Source organism: Nilaparvata lugens, chromosome 1, assembly GCF_014356525.2.
Source record: "Nilaparvata lugens isolate BPH chromosome 1, ASM1435652v1, whole genome shotgun sequence".
Taxonomy (NCBI): Eukaryota; Metazoa; Arthropoda; class Insecta; order Hemiptera; family Delphacidae; genus Nilaparvata; species Nilaparvata lugens.
In genome coordinates, this window is record NC_052504.1 from 56,830,075 (window position 1) to 56,843,311 (window position 13,237).

Below are 13,237 nucleotides of genomic sequence, written 5' to 3' on the forward strand. Positions count from 1 at the left end.
ATAGAAAGCACCGGGAAGAACAGTAGATTTTATATTCCAAGTATGAAAATGATCATTTTAATATAAACCACTTAAATATTTAAAAAACCTGAAAAAGTGTCCGACTTCACCCCGGTTTACGGTACTTTGTCTTTTTAGAATTTAGACTCAAACCACCTTCTTTACTTGCAGTAATGACACTGTTCAGCATCCTCTGGAGATCTTCCATATTTTCTGCCAGCAGTACAGTGTCATCCGCATACCTTAGGTTGTTGATAGGTGTGCCATTAACTCTTATAACTCCAGTCTCATCTCCCAGGGCCTTGCTGATGATTCTTTCGGAATAAATGTTGAAAAGGAGTGGTGAAAGCACACAGCCCTGACGAACCCCTCGTCAGGGCTGTGTGCTTTCACCACTCCTTTTCAACATTTATTCCGAAAGAATCATCAGCAAGGCCCTGGAAGATGAGACTGGAGGTATAAGAGTTAATGGCACACCTATCAACAACCTAAGGTATGCGGATGACACTGTACTGCTGGCAGAAAATATGGAAGATCTCCAGATTGAGTTTCTATCTGTTGTTTTTCCTGTTTCCTGTGTTCTTCATTTTTGTCTTCGTTCCTCTTCGTTACTGTGTCTGCTCCTGAGTCTACAGTGTCAGTGCAGGTAAATGAAAACTACAACCATATTTTTTTATTACGGTACCAACTTGATTTATTGTATTGGAAACAAAATTGTTTTGAAAATTCTTATTTGATGTCGTCAGATCCAGTATTGTCAGAAGTTTCAAATAGATTTGGAAATGAAGTCGTCTTTCTTTATAATTTTCTCAATTTTTAAATAATTTACAAATATTGCCCACTTATTTATCTACAAATTATTTGAAATAGTATCAACTCTATTTTAATGTTGAGTTAGAATGAATCAAAATTTCATGCAATCGCTTTTGATCTTTTACTAAGTCTGATAGCTTATTAAGAAAATACCTATAGTTGAATGAATCCACAGTTATTTTCTCTTCAAAAATGTTCTATGTCTATCCTATTTTATGAAAAATATTCAAATTTTGAACACTAGTTGTTCACTGCTTTTGGGATTTGAATTTGGGATACAATATTCCTGAATAGGACACTCCTTGTTTTTATAATCTTTGATCACTTGGTAGAGAGTTACTGGGAAGGATATTTTTAATATTCTTTCCAAAGAATGGACATTGATATGTCCAAAGCTCCGCCAATTTATGTAGATGCATTACAATATTATCTTGTATCTGTAGTTATTCCAAATTGATTTTTTTTCATACCATTGTACAGTTCAATAATTTTTTTCTTAGTTTATGTTATGTAAATTCATCTAAAACTTTGCTGTATTGTAAGCTATTGTATAAGTTTAGTGTAGGCCTTGACAGAATCCAAGGGCAGGGCAGTGGACTGTGGATGATAGTTGGTATAAATACCTACAAATAAATCTTTGAATTCTGTGCATAAAAATACTGATAGCTTGAAGTGTGGTAAGTACGCCAATAAAAGACTAAATGAATCAACAATATAAGATTTAATAATAATAAGATGATAATAGTAGGCAGATGGCCACATACAAAAACAATTGTGTCAAATTTCTTGGGATCAATAAAATAATGATAGGCAGGTGGCCACATACAAACATTGAATCAAATATCTTGAGATCAATAAAATAATAATAGGCAGATGGCCACATACAAAAACAATTGTAAGTAGGTTAAGTCTTTGAATCTTTAAATAATAATAGGCAGATGGCCGCATACAAAAAAACAATTAGTCAAATCTTGGGAAAATTACAACATGTGAAATAATGTAGAGAACTACAAAATTTAAATGAAATTAGGTCAATGACATTAATGACCATTGAGGTCTGACAATAACTGCAAAGGTATTAATGATATTAAATTATTAATGATATTGGTATTAATGATATTGCAATAAATGCAAAGGTATTAATAATGATACCTGAAATGAATATAAATTGAGTGCTATAATGAAAGTTATTACTAAGGTACAATAATAATGATTAAAAATGACAATAAGCTGTAAAAAAAATGCTCAGCAAGTAACGTATAAAAGTATATGCGGCATAGGCCTTCAGTGATTTGAATGTCAAGATAGACTTCAACCAATAATTAATAGGCGTCACTGGCCTTAGAATAACACTTAAAAGCTGAGGGTAGCTAATAAATATAATGAAGATTATCCAGGTAAATATAGGCGACATGGGCCTTCAATGAATTGAATGTCAAGACAGACATCAATTAGAACGAGTAATAGGCGACAGTGGCCTTCAATGAATCACTTGTAAAGCCAAGGGTAGCTGTCAAATCCAATAAACAAATAGTTACTACTATTGAATACAATTATAAGGCATCAGTGGCCTCAGAAAATCACTTGTGAAGCCAAGGGTAGCTGTCAAATCCAAAGAATAATTGCTACAATTGAATACAATTATATAGGCGTCAGTGGCCTCAGAAAATCACTTGTGAAGCCAAGGGTAGCTGTTAAATACAATGAATTAATAGGCGTCGGTGGCCTTAGTGAATTGCATGTCAAGATAGACATTAATCAAATAATAAGTAGGCGTCAGTGGCCTCAGTGAATTGAATGTCAAGATAGACATTAATAAAACAATTAGTAGGCGTCAGTGGCCTCAGAAAATCACTTGTAAAGCCAAGGGTAGCTGTCAAATCAAAGAATTAATAGGCGTCGGTGGCCTTAGTGAATTGAATGTCAAGATAGACATTAATAAAACAATAATGATGCATACGTAAATGAAAATTGAAAAGAACGATTTACATAACCTGAATAAAATTTTGAAGAGGAGATGCGGCCAGGCAGACAGGCAATGACTCCGCAATACCAACAGGAACAGGACATCAGCAAGCGATGAAGTGATCTGGCCATGCGATGACAAGCATGGAAACGTCCACTACAGCAGGCGAATCCCCCAATGGAAAAGTAGGCTGGAGCGAGTAGAATTCCAAACGAATAATCCGATCTTCAAATTGTGGAATTTTTGGATTGATTTCCAAACAGTAAAGATGATGCACTTGAAAGTTTGAGGTTCACGAGGTGAAGCCAATTGTAGAAAAATGGCAACTGAAGCCTACACGAGGTTGTAATTTTTGACAAAGTTTATCCAATTTTAACAGAGTAACTGAGTGAAGAACTCGATGAATAATTGAATCACACTGAAGAATAGAACAAACGAATTAATCTGAAGAATAATTCACACTTTAAAAAGGTTCTGTAGATCAAATGAGTAGCGATGAAACGCTCACATGAGGTTGCAATTTTAGACAAAGTTTATCCAATTTTAACAGAGTAACTGAGTGAAGAACTCGATGAATAATTGAATCACACTGAAGAATAGAACAAACGAATTAATCTGAAGAATAATTCACACTTTAAAAAGGTTTTGTAAGTCCGATGAATTCAGATGAAAGGTTTAGACCGAGCGCAGGAAGCACACTCGACTATCCACCATTGAAAAGACACGGAGACGCTGTGAGCTACAATGAAAAAGGCAAGCTGCCGGATGTGTTAGAAACGTAGGCAAAGCGCTCGCAACCGAATGGTGAGAAAGTAACAAATATCTAAAAGGTAAGATGCCTAAAGACAAGATTAAATTCCAAAAAATCGAATAGCACAAATATTAAAATTGCAACGGCAAAAAATCCGACGAAAAAGGTACGAATAGAAGTATAGAAAACCAGCTGATTAGAGCAGTGGCAAAGAACCGCGACTGAGACGTCACTGGTCAGCGCAGACGCACAAAAGACACAGCGCGCAGACAGACAGACATGATGACAACATGATGTCTACGTAGTAGCGGAACGAATAACAAGTGAAACCGTTCCAATAGATGCTTTGTCAGATTTTACAGCCTATAAGCCAGTATATATTGTAATCTACATAAATAAAGTAATCAATCAATCAAGCTTCATTTTATGTTATCAGGAAACTTTTGACATTTTCTTTTCCCTTTTAATATTGAATCCCTAATTTCAATCAACTCATTTTTTTAATAGTAATACGGTACCAAAGTTACGAGAAATTTTCTAATTTATTTGCTATCTTTAATTAAAAAAATCATGACCTTATTTCAGTTATTGTTTCTATTACAGCGAAGAAGCGAGTCCAAACAGCAGTGAAATAACAAGAGCTTGCATAGATGAGGAAATATCATCAGATAATCTTTACTTCCATTGAGAGAGATGGTCAATTTCCAGTCAGAATGGGAGGAGAAAATCGTTTGTGAGTAACTCCAGCAATATATAATATTTTATATAATAAATATTTCTTGAATAGAAATAAAAAATAAAAATCTAAGTACACTTTTTTAAAATTTTTATATACCTACGACATGTTTTGGCCATGATGCCATTATCATGTAATTGAATAGAAAATAGCATTAAATAAATACTATCACAAGCTACTTATTCCTGATCACTTATGCTAGTACATTGATATGATTTTCCAGACTAGGACTGTAAATTTTAAATTTATATTTGCATGATTTTATCAAAAATAGGGTTATTGATGTCCAATTGAATTAAATTTATTATTTTATCTCTTATTAATTTTGCCGGCGCATAAATGTGAAATTCGTCTTTAACATTCAGTGCTGGTTTCAGGGCCCCAGTTTTACACTTATATTTCCATGATTAAACAAAGATAAAATAATAAATTCAGTTCAATTGGACATCAATAATCCTTTTTTTTATAAAATCATGCAAATTTAACTGGATGGCTCGTTAGAGTAAGTGATAATGAACCGGTCTAATTATCAAGAGAACCCGAGTTCTAATCTCGACCGGGGTCAAAAGTTTTTGACCACAGCACAATCACATAGATAATTATGGTCTTTCAGAGGAGACGATAAGCCGACGGTCTTGACTAACTAAAAGGTAGTCACCTCTCATCTCACTCTCCCTCTCACTCATTACCCACGCACAAGCCTATGAGCTTATGTGGGCATCATCTCAGTATTATTATTATTATCATTATTAAATATAAATTCAAAATTAACAGTTTGAAAAATCATATGAATGTACTAGCTATGATCAGAAATAAGAAGCTTGTAATAGTATCTATTCAATGTTATTTTTTATTCATTTTATTTTATTCAATTACATGATAATGGTATCAAGGTCGAAACATTTCGTAAATAAAAAATTAAAAAAAAGGGTACTTGGAGTTTTATTTTTATTTCTGTTTAAGAATAGCCCCAACGAAAAAATATTATATAGGTATGTCTTGATTTATTCATTCAATTAGTTATTTATCCATTTAGTGTATTATCCGATAAGTAGCCTACACCAAAGTCAAAGACGATGTGGTTTACAATCTAGGTACATTATGCTCATGCCTGTTATACAAAGTGTTTCAGAGGAGTATTTTAAACTTTTAATTCAAAAAAGGAACGCATCTACCGATACAATTTCCAATGAATAGAAAAGGATCTCTTATCAAATTTATAACTTTTTTCTTTTAGAGACATTATGATGACATGAATCGATTATTTCCAACGCAAAATTTGTTTGAATATTCAACAGAACTAGTAAAATATTTTCAACTTCAATGTTTATTAGAATTCGCAAGGTTTTGGAAGGAATATAACTGAATATTTAATAATAACCTTGTATCTTGAAAGGATAGAACTTGTGTAAAGTTCAATGCTGAGAAAATTTAATGACCATTATTCTTTAAAATTAACTCAAAACGTGGAAATCGTGATTACATGAAGACATAACATTGAATTGTCAAATACTGTAACTGTAAGTTTGGATCTCTTCAACTAATAGGAAAGATAACCCCTATAGTGAGTATAGTTATGAAATTTTCTGTTAATTTGTATTGAACATAGGGAGTCTAAGAGTGCAGGGCCCCCACGCGCGCATTTTACTGCATCATTTTTGGAACGTCATCTGAGAGACATCGTAGATTTCTTTCAGCTTCTTTCCTAGAATAATCTTACTTTAAGTTAAACAGAACTGAGCTCCACTCAAAAATAACGTTTTTGCGGAATGAATGTCCTTCATTTCGCAAACCATTTATGACTGATCATTTTACACAGTACTAATAAAATTGTTTTGATTTTTTTAGATAAAGCATATGAGGACAGTGGGGAGCGCTAATATTGGCCAATGTGTCAATAATATCTTGAGAAGATTAATGATTGATGAGCTGGCCATGAAATTCTCATATACTGGCCGTGCATCAAACGGGAACACAAAAACTCCATTTCATGGGAGTGAGATATCGAAATGCATACTGAGTAAGTAGGCTACCGTATCCCTTTATAGTCGAATATATGACATTTTTGGTTATGTAAATATGGATGTTACTTATTTTTATTGTATGTTAATTATATGTTAGCAAGGTTAGCGTTTTAGGCCATATTTACACTGCACTGTAGTAGATGTATTTTCAAACCATATTTTTGCCGTATTTGTTTTTCAAACCATACCTGTAGGTACCTATGTACGAATAAAAACAAATAGAAATTCAAGTACCCATTTTAAAATTAGCATATTTTTCTTATAAATAAAAATATTAGAATATTATTTCTATATTATAGGTACTATTCCTATTTTTCTTAGATTTCTATTTTTATGTATTATTCAAGAGTAGCCCTAAAGAAAAAAGACTATAGGTATGTTTTATCCCAGTATGGTAATGCGTTCACAATAGCTTGCTCAAAGTTGCAACCATATTAGTCCAGTCAATATAGACATGAAAAAGGGGGCCTGCTGGCAGTTTATATTCTATTTCTGATTTTTAATAACTATATTTTTGATACATCAATGAAATTTAAACTTGAACTTTCAGCAGTAAAAACTTGAAAACATTTTGGGACATTATCCATTACCTATCAATATTTGGCAATAAAATAGTTTTGGGCAAAGCCTGCTATTGTTTCCCAATTATATTTATATTATTTGAGATTGTATCCACAAATGGATAAATAAATTCAGAACCAACCAATATTTTCATGATAATATTTTTCTTATAAATAAAAATATTAGAATATTATTCTATATTATACTATTCCTATTTTTCTTAGATTTCTATTTTTATGTATTATTCAAGAGTAGCCTAAAGAAAAAAGACTATAGGTATGTTTTATCCCAGTATGGTAATGCGTTCACAATAGCTTGCTCAAAGTTGCAACCATATTAGTCCAGTCAATATAGACATGAAAAAGGGGGCTGCTGGCAGTTTATATTCTATTTCTGATTTTTAATAACTATATTTTTGATACATCAATGAAATTTAAACTTGAACTTTCAGCAGTAAAAACTTGAAAACATTTTGGGACATTATCCATTACCTATCAATATTTGGCAATAAAATAGTTTTGGGCAAAGCCTGCTATTGTTTCCCAATTATATTTATATTATTTGAGATTGTATCCACAAATGGATAAATAAATTCAGAACCAACCAATATTTTCATGATAATATTTTTCTTATAAATAAAAATATTAGAATATTATTTCTATATTATACTATTCCTATTTTTCTTAGATTTCTATTTTTATGTATTATTCAAGAGTAGTCTTGTGCTATAAAGATACAGAGTGGCCCAAAACCCTTGTATTTTTGATTATTATCCAGTTTTCAGTTATTTCCTACAAATCCAGTACCTAATCTGACAGAGAAATTCGTTCTCGCCTTTTTCAGATGATGAAATTCTGAAAATAATGAGACCACTCGGAACTCTTTATCTTCAATAAAAGAACCGTACTGAGTTACAATTTTTCAAAAATGAGTAAAATTTTAAGGAAAAAATCAACTTTGTTGAATTTTAGTTTTTGATTATCAATATCTTCCGATTGTTACCATTCAAATCTATATGAGATAGAGCACTCTACCTGATCTCAGATTGTGGAGCACAAAATCACGACCAGAGAGAATTCGAATTTCTCATTTAAATGGGAACAATTGGATGATATTGATGATCAAAAACTGAAATTCATCAAAATTAATTTCTTCTCAAAATTTTACTCGTTCTTGAAAAATTCAACTCAGTACTTATTGGAGAGTTGAGAATAATATCATTTATTCAGAATATCATAATCTTAAAAAAAGGCTACAGCGAGTTCTTTTGTCCGATTACTGGATATGTTGGAAATAGCTGAGAACTGAACAAATAACTGAAAATACGAGTTTTTGGGCCACTCTGTATCTAGTAAAGAAAATTTTGCATGAAAAAATTGGTTCTGGATTTTTCTTCTGTATCCGCACAATATATTAAGAAATCAGAACTACAATTCAAATTGCAAGCACTATATATATAGTGACTGGACTATTCTGGTAATCACAACACTAAGATTAAAGGTGGTATTCTAGCCGCGGTTAACACTTCTGCCAGTTCACTCATTCGTCAAACTTCTTGTAACATATCCAACATTGAAACTGTACCTTAGAACAAGAACCAATAATTCTAAAATTTGAAATTTTGAAACAAGAGCATTTAAGAAATTAAATCAAAATTATCTATAGCATTGAAATGCTATTTTTTGTCATAAAATTATCTATTAGGCTATAACTAGTTCTACAATTAAGAGCATAACAATAATTCTTATTATTACATATTAGAATTATAACAATAATTCTTATATGGTCTATTGTAAGGCTGAACCTATGCTGCTTCTTGCTCATTGATGCGGGGGATCAAGGTTTTGCTAAAATATTTTCATTTTCATACCATACGAGAATGTTATTTTGTTAGAATTTTTTTGTGGCAATTTTGCAGTATTTTTGCATCAATAGGATTCTGTGTTTCTCTTGAATAAATTCTGACTTATGATTATATGGGTTGAAGTTTGAAGAAAACCCATTTGTTTACTTTTTAAGATAATTAAAGATGTTGGTAATCTCCAAGAGGTATATTTCATCATGAGTTCAATAATATTGATGCAATTTTTAATTTGCCACCTATTATGTAAAAGAAGGTGATCTAGTAGCCCATTGTTTGCTATACTATCACTATGACTGTATATATCAATGTATTGCTATATTATTTCTTATCCAATTTTGTTACAGTTGCTGTTCAAACGTTTTTCCGGTGACATTGCAATTGAAGTGAAATATGGATCGTTGGCGTCGAAATGGTTTCAACAAGCCAGAACAAGGTTGTTGAGAAGGTGAGTGAACAATTTTTTATTGTTTGAAATTACAACGTAAATTATTTAGGGGTCATTTCTAACCATGATTTTTTGTTATTGATGAAAAAGTATGGAATAATCATGAATTAGTGGTCCCTATACATCTGGAAAAATTCCAAATCAGTTACTTGAATCAAAGAAGAATCCATCATTTCGTCCACTTCACCGCTTGCTCCCAATACTCTTTTCCAATTTCTTCTACATGTTTGCTTTTTTGTATCCAATATCTAATCACTGCTATCCGAAGACGGAACCTCCTTCAAACACAGTTTTTTTAACAACCTTTGAAATTCAACGATACATATGCACATATACAGAGTGAGTCATATGTATGGAAACCCTTCAATAATTTGGAGACTGTTGTAGATATAATACTGTAACTTCCAGGATAAGTTATTGATAAAATACTCTACCTTTTAATGTACAACTGAGTTCCAACCCCTCATAAGGGGTTTACTTGGGGGTTGTAACTGGAATATTTAAAAATGTAAACACCCATTGTGTGGTTAATCATTGTAAAGGTATTATTAAAACAAGAAAGGTGGCATCAATAAGAATGTTCTATGATACTTGTATCCACAATGGCGGCTGATTGAAGTTTTAGTTTTTAAAGAGATGAGGGGTTGTAACTCAAATATTTAAATGTAAACACCCATTGTGTGGTATATAATTTTAAAGGCCTTTTTAAAACAAGAATGATGACATCAATGAAAATGTTCTATGATACTTTTATCAAAAATGGGGGCTGATTTAGTTCTAGTTTTTATAGAAATGACTGATAAAAGTAATAAAACTTAAAACAACACTTATTTTTCAATGAATAACGAAACACATTGAAAAACTGATTATTTATTTAGTAATCTGTTACATTTAATTTTAAAAGATGCTCGAAATGCTCCCCTTCTCTCGTTTGACAGTGTGCCAAACTGTCATAAATGTAAATGAGATGTCCTTTTGAAGGCCTAAGTCAACCCCTTATGAGGGGTTGAAGTTCATTTATGTATGTCAAAAGGTAGAGTATTTGACCAATAACTTATCCTGAAAGTTACAGTATGTATAATGCATTTTGGAATGCATTTGATTGTTTAATTATTTTTTTGAATAAAGAAAGATAAAGATAAAAAGAAAGATATAACAGACTCCAATTTATAAAAGTTTTTGCATGATATTTTTGAAATGGCATGGATATCACTCCAAGAACCATATGGTACCTTTCCCTTAAGTTTTTTCGAGGACACGTAGACAAAGCTAGAAGACAAAAATAACTATATCTCAGTAATTTATTATAGGAATTTACAAAATCAGGCATAATTCTCTTGAGAATTGGAAGCTCTGAATTTTACTCATCATACACATTTCCATTGAACCATGATTCAGACAGTAAACTTAAATTTAAAACTTTAATGTAGACATGATACCATTCTAAATCTCTAAGGAAAATGTTCATCCATTAAATAAATATGGTGATTATTTAAAAAAAATTAAATGCCAGATTACATGAAAACTATGGAGGATTCAGAATATACCTTGAAGAATAGAATACCGTGGTTGTGGTAGTACTGATGTATGTATTTTTGGGACACTCTGTATGATTTGATAAGTTACATAATCAGCATTCTGAGAATAGATTACCGAGAAATTTCATATTTTACTCATAATAGCCTATTAAGTTATCCCACTAAACTGTACATTTCATATTTTACAGGACCAAGAGCAGAGAGACTACACCTCATGAAGCTCAAATCGAGGACGATAGCAGTTCAAAGTAAAAATATATAATAAGTTATAAATTAAAAGTTCAATTTTTGTAATATTTAATAAAAATCATTGCATTTTATTGAAAATAATGTTTTCTTATTTACATTTTTCGCTCATAATGATATACTCTGGAATTAAGCTTTAAAGAAAATATAAACTAATATAGATATTAATATATAATATTTAATATTTTAATAGATATTCAAAGTAATAATATTGATGTGTTACTCATATGTATATGAACTGTATTCCATTTGAGGTGTTGCAAGCATAGAGGGCTGTTTGAACTGGAGCAGATTTGATTTAATTAATTCATCAAATGGCGAGTGACTCATGCACTGCTCCCTCTCAGGACAGTCTGCAAGCTGTTAGCAGAGGTCGATCTCGACTCAATTAATACAGCTACAGAGACAGTTTATAGACTGCCCTGACAGGAGAGAATGAATAAGTAATTTGCCATTCACAGGAGAATTTTAAGGAATATTTCAATTTGAATAATATTGAAAATATAAAATATATATTAATAATCTGATTCATGGCCAGTGCAATCCAATATCAATGCTTAATCATAATTCAAATTTCATCCAGAATTTGAAATAAATCTGTAATTCTTATTATTCATGATTCAATTATTCTTCCAAACTAATGCTCCAATTTTACTATTGCCTTAATACTCTATTTCTATACTCAGTGGACATCCATACATTCTATATATAGAATAAATCTATACAAAATATATATATTATATAGTCTATATATATATATATTATATAATCTATATATTATATAGATTTCATCTATATATAGAATGTATGGATGTCCACTGAGTAAAGAAATAGATTATTAAGGCAATAGTAAGATTGGAGAATTAGTTTGGAAGAATAATTGAATCATGAATAATAAGAATTACAGATTCATTTCAAATTCTGGATGAAATTTGAATTATGATTAAGCATTGATATTGGATTGCACTGGCCTTGAATCAGATTCATGATTCAAAGCTGAAACAAGCTCACTTCAAGAAGGCAGTATGCCTTGAATCAGGATTGATTCACTCCAAACATGCAGCTTGAATCAGACTCTGATTGATCTAGAATCACAATAGAATCGAGCTTGCATTTCGTGAAAGGTGTGCCAGGTGGCCTTGTTGGGGGATTGCATCCAGCATGCGTTTCAAGCCTGAGTCAAGACTGCATCTCAATCCTGATTCGACCGTGCATCTCGGGCCTGAATCGAGCTCGCAACGCGACCTTGATTTTTGCTCGCAGCACCAGCCTGATTAGAGCCTTCATTTCGAGCTCGAAACTGGCTTGAACGATGTATAAACGGACTCTTGAATTTAACTCATTTCGAGCAAAACGCATGCGAATGAAATCTTGAATCAAGCCCTCACATTTGACAAAAAGAGCTTGTTTTGATTTCGATTCAAGTTGATTTTGCTGATTGGGTTTGTTTTAGACTTTTTGTCGTACTGCTTCTTCTGCGTTTTCCTTGCCTTCTCTTGGCACTCAACTGACATTTCTTTTATAGTTTGAAGTCTACTTCTAAGATCTTCTATATAATTCGAATAAATCTCTGTATCTTCAGTTAATGTGAGATCAGCTTCAAGCGGTGTTCTCATTTTCTTTCCGAATACCATCTCATAAGGTGTGTATCCAAGTGATTCGTGCTCTTGCGAATTGAATGCCATATTCACCATGGGAAGCAGCTCATCCCAGTCATCTTGATTTTTGTTGACATAATGACTCAACATTTTTGGTATAGTTCTGTGAACTCTTTCCGTTCTACCATTACTCATTGGGTGATAAGCTGTTGTTTGTAATTTTCTTATTCCTAGAAGTTTGCACATCAATTTCATCAGATCAGACGTGAAATTAGTTCCTTGATCAGTAATTAATTCCATTGGTATGCCGATTCTTGTTATCACTCTCTGTATTAGTGCTTGTGCAATAGTCTCAGCAGTTTGATCCGGTAGGGCGATAAAATCCCCATATCTAGTAAAATGATCAATTACTGTTAGGATGTATCTGTTTCTTGACTTTGATAACGGAAGTGGACCTAGAATATCACATGACAGTCTGTATCCGAACTCGGTCACTTCTTTAAATTCTCCTAAGGGTGCTTTCGATTTTCCGTAATCTGTTCTTTTACAACATTCTTCACACGCTCTTATAAAATTAGTTACATCATTCTTCATTTTAGGCCAATAAAACTTTTCTTGAATTCTTACAATTGTTTTCTTAATGCCCCATGACCGGCATAAGGAGATCATGGTGGAGACTAATAACTTTCTCTCGA

At 32.1% G+C, this 13,237-nt stretch overlaps 1 long non-coding RNA gene across 1 annotated transcript; it reads left to right on the top strand.

The window, feature by feature from the left end:
* Nucleotides 1–537: 537 nt before the first annotated feature.
* On the top strand, nucleotides 538–11,025 carry LOC120353554. The gene is made up of 5 exons (XR_005572462.1): nucleotides 538–646; nucleotides 4,134–4,263; nucleotides 6,115–6,286; nucleotides 9,060–9,160; nucleotides 10,887–11,025. It is a non-coding gene; the product is annotated as an uncharacterized LOC120353554 (long non-coding RNA).
* The last annotated feature ends 2,212 nt before the right edge of the window (nucleotides 11,026–13,237 follow it).